The 5,700-nt window shown below is 45.1% G+C and overlaps 1 protein-coding gene across 2 annotated transcripts in view; it reads left to right on the top strand.

Annotated features, from left to right (window-relative positions):
* The first annotated feature begins 2,024 nt into the window (after positions 1-2,024).
* LOC116386229 (probable ribonuclease ZC3H12C) overlaps positions 2,025-5,700 on the top strand; it is a 12,086-nt gene continuing 8,410 nt past the window's right edge. Inside the window, exon 1 of one of the 2 annotated variants that reach the window (XM_031852271.1) lies at positions 2,025-2,147. The gene's annotated coding sequence lies outside the window, so the exon portion shown is untranslated. Of the gene's footprint in view, positions 4,542-5,700 lie in introns of both variants that reach the window. The other variant, XM_031852272.1, reaches the window with a different exon arrangement.

Here is a 5,700-nt window from a genome sequence, read left to right as displayed (position 1 = left end):
TTTTTGCCATTTTGGGCTTCAGACAGGCGATTAGTTTGTTTTCTCAGTCCAGTCTGGATTGAAGAGGCAAATACTTTTAACTGGATCATTTTTCCATCCCAGAATGGAATTCACTTAACTCTTCTTCCTCTCATCCTCTTTTAACCCGAATGACGAGGGAAAGCCTTTGTCACTTGATGTTAGACATCCTCATAACCACTGTTAAAATATAGAGTCCATCCTGCAGCCGTGTGTTTGTGTGAATGAGAAAACTATATTACGGGACTTTCCCCCCCCCCCCCCCCCTCCTCCTCCTCCTCCTGCCTAAACTTCAACTCTTTGACCCTGCTCTCGGTAAAAGTGGTGCCTTCACTATCCAAGGTGGGACCTGCTGAGAGCTGCAGAACAAGGGAATGAGATGCTTTCACTGTCCTGATCATCTGTGAAGAGCAAAGAAAGTCACGTTCTAACAGCAGTGTTACAAAACCACTTCAGACGGCGTGGACTAAGCGGCATATTTTTTATCTCTGACTTAGTTTTTAGTCTTGTTTCTGCAATTTTTATTATGTAATCCTTCAGATAAGTATGCGACTGCAGTGGTTTTTAAATTGTAATGCACACCTTATGTTGAAAATGTTTACAGAAGCAATTGTTTTGTTAAACCAATGTGCATCGATATGAATATTTATGGTTTATTTTGAGGGCAGTTTTTCCCCCGTTTTGTATTTTGTATTATTCCCTTTTTGTACTATCATTTAGACGTTTGTGTACAGGAATAACCAACTTTTGCTCACGTTATGAATTACACAAGTGTTGAGTGTGATCTCACTGACTCCTCTACATCCTGCATAGTGTGCACAGTGTGCCCCCTGGCTGTGTGGCAGCGTGGATCAAATGTTTTCTACCACCCAGGTGACATGTCTCCCCCCCCCCCCCAAGCGTCTCTCTCTGCCATGCCTCTCTAATTTATGTCCTCTCTGTGTGTACTATGGGAATTACTGTATTTTCCTGAAGGTCTTTTTTTTTTTCTTTTTTTTTTTTTTTTTTTTTTCCATTGAATAAAATCAGAAGTAATTTACAGTGTGGTGTCGTTCTTTTTAACAGGCATGAAAAAGCCACATTCACATGTCTCATGAAGCGTTTTAACGGTTTTAAATGGTCAGACTTTTGCATTTATGCCTCCGGGGTACTTTCTGTTTCTGCTGCATGCAATTTTGTTGTATATTAAAGTGAGTTAACTACTCCAGGCTGCCATATTGCCCAGGTCTCTCTCGTATAAGAGGTCATGTACAGTATGTCAGGTTTCTTCTAGGTTAAATATGTATGTAAAATCATATTTTCATATAGATGTAGGGGAGTAAAAATGATACAATATATTTGCCATCAGCCATATTAATTAACCTATTCCATAGCCTGATAATAACCTACCATAAAACCTCTCAAGGTTCCCACCCCATACTTATTTATTGTAACACATGCCTCAGTATGAGTGGAAAGATAAAGTAAAGACTTATAAAACTTCCTATAAAAAACCTTTTAAGCAATTTAAATACCAGAAGGTCTTTATAATTAAATACATAATTATTCCAATTAGGATAACCAGTGCTCTGCTCACATCCTCTATTAAAATCTTAATTTAAACGTAAACTGCGTTATATATTTCAACCACGAGAGGGCGCCGTTGCCCACCTCACGGCCCATCCGTTAGTAAAGCTTTCCTCGATACTTCCCAACATAGTTTCCTCTTTACGCCAAGAAATGGATTATTTATTAGAGACCTATATGTGTCTAAATAGGAAATGTATTGCAAGGGAGGTCAATGTCAATATAACTTCCGGAAACAGGGTCAACTGCCATCTTTTTTCCCCACGTAGAATTGCACTATCATCATATTATACACCAAACAAATGTTAGACGTATTGGAAAAATAAATAAACATTTTAAGTCCATTTATGTCCACGTCAAACGCTTTAAACTTGCTGCTTTTATTCTGAAAAACGGGCTAGACCGGAAGCCGCCTCGCTACTCTCTCTCCGTGACTTGACGCACTTTGGCTGTGGGTCACGCTGCAAATCCAGCCGGATGTTTTTTCGCACGCGCCAGTATGTGATGGTGAAGATTTTGCTCATTTCACCACCGAGGTAAACCGTGCGGCTCCAGGTGACCGGGTGAGTACCGTGTGCAGCGTCCAATGAGCGGGACTCGTAAGCGAGAGGAGCCGCAGGTTGCTGTGGGTGAAAGCTGCAGGGAGGTCGTGACGGTTTTTGGGTTTTGCAGTGACCGTGCACGCCGCTGCGCGCGCTCCCTCCAACATCCATAATATAGTTCAACAGGCAGATCACGGGGATGCTGCTGTGTGGGGCTTCTTTTTTAAATCATATATTTTATATGGTTTTCAAACCACAGGAAATATAATGTGTGTGCAAGGAGGCCTGATCAATACACAAGCTTCCTCTAGTTCTCTGCTGGATTCATAACGGAGCACTGTAGACCCCTTTCCTCCTCACCCACCTGTCTAGTGTTCATCTGTGTGTCCTCTCTCTCTGACAGCTGTGTCTTTGTTGCTCACTGGTTGGTGGTGGCTCCCCGAGCATCATAACAGTAGCAGTCCAGTCAGGGAAGGGGTTGATGTGAGCACGAGCCCCAGCAGCTGTCTTTTTATTCCATCCTCTCTTTTCAACTTCTGTGCATCCTCCCCGACTCTAAACTTGAACTAAACCCCCCACACTTCTGTCTTTCTTAGCACTTCCTTGCAAAGAGCTCTTTTGCAAATAGTTTTATGAGCCAGAAAAGATAAAAACTCTTAATTTGATTGTGTTTTTTAAAGATCTGGGTGCAGCAGGGGTTGTTTTTGGCTCTTTTTTTTTTTGCGTTTTTGACTGTTGAGTGAGCAGCTTTAAGAAGTCTCTGAGTTTTTTTCACAGTTTCACAGTTTCTAATCAACAATGAATCATAACCATCCATTAGTTGGAGCAATAGAGCTCTCTGGTAATTGCTCTTTCTCTGCTGTTGAACCCAACGGCTTCAGTTTGTTTTGTGTGCATTCATCTGTCTCCAGAGAGAAAAACGATCATCCTGCTGCTGCAGTTGTTGGGAGCGGCACATACACCTGTTTGTCAGGACAGATGGTCGACAGAGTGTTCTTCTGTGTGTGTGTGTGTGTGTGTGTGTAGATACCGTGCAGCTGGTCAGCTGTTGTGTCTCCCCCTCATCGGCCTTATCTTTCTGGGCAAAGCTGACTCGGACCACATTCTTATTTAATCGGGCAGTTGCTTTCCTGTTGAGCCACTGACCTGAGAGAACTCTGAGTTTATTCAGTTTAAGTCGAACAGACGCCTTTTTGTTGGCCTTTCAAGAATCTGCAGGTGAAGCCCGCTATCGTTCAGCAGCTAGTATTTGAGCACAGCTTACTTTTATTGGAACATAAACTGCTCCTGGCTTTGACCCAGATTCCTTAGTTGTAATAAGGAAATATGCATGTTCCAGTAGTCTGGATCGTATTGCGCTAAAGTAGCTCACTCCAAGCTTTTTAGTGAATTATGCAATGCAGAACTTGTATGTTTATTATATGTATTTGCATCAATGACACTGGTGCAAATAAACATATTGTTATTGTACTTTTAGATCATAATAACCGGGACGTAAAGACAGAATAGGCAAAGATTTGTGCTTCCGAGTCATCTGCCCTAAGTGTGCTGCAACAATGAGGAACAGCTCCCCTCCTCTTCCTCATTGGGACATAAAACTTTTTGATGTCTCTCGCCCCCCCACACACACACTCTCCTCTTTCCTCTTGCACTCTCTTAAAGGCCACGCCAGTCTGTCAGCCAGCCCTGGTCTTTTCTTTCTGTTTGGAGCCCCCCCATGCCCCATACAAAGAGCGTAGAGTGACTGTGGTGCTCTGTAGCCAGGTGTTCTCCATTGCTGCCCCGGGCCGTAATAGCACCAGCCCTCACACTGCAGCTGCCCTCCACGGCCTCCCATTGTGTAGCTCTATTGTTCAGCCGCCCACCCCTCGTTGATTCATCGGCCACACAGGGGAAGCCCTTTCAGGCCCAGGAGAGTGGTGTGTGTGTGTGCGCTGGTGCATGTTGAGTACGCGTGCCTTGGGGAATCTGGGTGTTGCAGGCATTTGCCCACAGCCACTCCCCCTCCTCCTCCTCCTCCTCTTCCTCCTCCTCCCCCTTGTCTCTGCTCCTCATTGTGAGGCCGCTCCTCCCTGATTGGTGGAAGAGCAGCCACTCTCAACGAGGGGAATGGCAGACATTGTTGCTCCATCTGTTCTGCCACTCATTGTCCAACTTGCCTGCTACTGTGTAGTAAAAAAAATAAAAATAAACACACAGCTCCCGACGACACCGGGGAGGACAGAGGCGTTGGTCTGGAGTCGGATGCTGACGAGCGTTCGGCCTCGGATGTAGCTGCTGTGGGAACTTAAGGGCTTGTTTCTCCTCTTGTGTCACCTGCCGTGTTTCTCCAATCTGGTTTTCAAGGATTTAAATGTGTGGAAATGAGCTGATCGACTTCCCTTCCTCCATTGTTCGTTGATCTTTTAAAGCCTGGTAAGTGTGTCTGCCCTCTAGGCATCTTTCTTTTTTTGGCTGATCTCTGTCTTAAGAAAAGAAAGTGGGACTACCTCCGTCAGATGATGCGAAGGGCCGTAGCTGTAACAGTGCTTCATGCAGGACAGGTTGCAGGGCTGCAGCTTCATAAAACACGTTAATGTTGACCTCCCTAAATACTTGACCTAAATTACTGATACGTTTGGAATAAAGAGGAGACGGTGCTCTCTGTGTGATGGTGTTTTTGGGATGTGACATATTGCAGAGGAAAAGATGATGTCGTGTGAGTTACAACCGTGCGTACCACAGGGCCCCAGTTTAACCAGTACAGCACAAGAACTCTTCATGTGCAGCCCTAAGTCATGAGAGTGTGTGTAGCACCGGACTACACCGGCTACTTCAGTCTGCAGCTGTGGCTCTGGTGCTGCAGTTGCTTGAATTTCAAACAGTGTGATCTGTGTTGATATGAAACTTGATGTGGAGGGGGCGGGTGTAACAAAAAGCAAGCTTCTTCTTCTTATCTGGGTCACATTAGGCTGGAGGACGCAAAATAGTGCGCTGGCTAAAGATGTTGTCGTCCTCGGTAAGTGTTTGTGTGTATGCAGCTTTCACATTTGACCGCGTGTGTGTGTGTGTGTGTGTCAAAGACTGTCTGTCCTGCTGCGTCTTTATTCCCGCTCTAGTATGTGTGTGTGTGTGTGTGTGTGTGTGTGTGTGTGTGTGTGTGTGTGTGTGTGTGTGTGAAGGGGAGACACCAGTTGCGAGTACCACTCAGCAGACATCTGTTGCCCTGCTGCCGGCGGGGAAAGCCTAGCGCGCCATAAAGATGCAGCAACTTATTATTCTCCCCCCCCACCCTTTTTTTTTTTTTTTTACAATAACTTTTTCACAGTATCAGCCATGCAGCAACGTACCCGCCAGACAATCCCCTCCGTCTCCCCCCTCTCTCTTTGAACCCAAAACCCTTTACCCCCTCTGTCACCCGCTGCACACACACACACACACACACACACACTTTTTTACACAAAGCTCCCACATACAAAGCGCTGTAAGGACTGTGTTACATATTCATTACTGCCTCCATCAAAGCCAACAGAGCTGCTGTGTGTGTCTGTGTGTGTGTGTGTGTGTGTGTGTGTGTGTGTGTGTGTGTGTGTGT

This window comes from Anarrhichthys ocellatus, unplaced genomic scaffold, assembly GCF_004355925.1.
Source record: "Anarrhichthys ocellatus isolate YVR2014 unplaced genomic scaffold, GSC_Weel_1.0 scaffold12, whole genome shotgun sequence".
NCBI lineage: Eukaryota > Metazoa > Chordata > Actinopteri > Perciformes > Anarhichadidae > Anarrhichthys > Anarrhichthys ocellatus.
The sequence above is the reverse complement of the archived record's forward strand: the minus strand, read 5'-3'. Positions and strand labels throughout refer to the sequence as shown.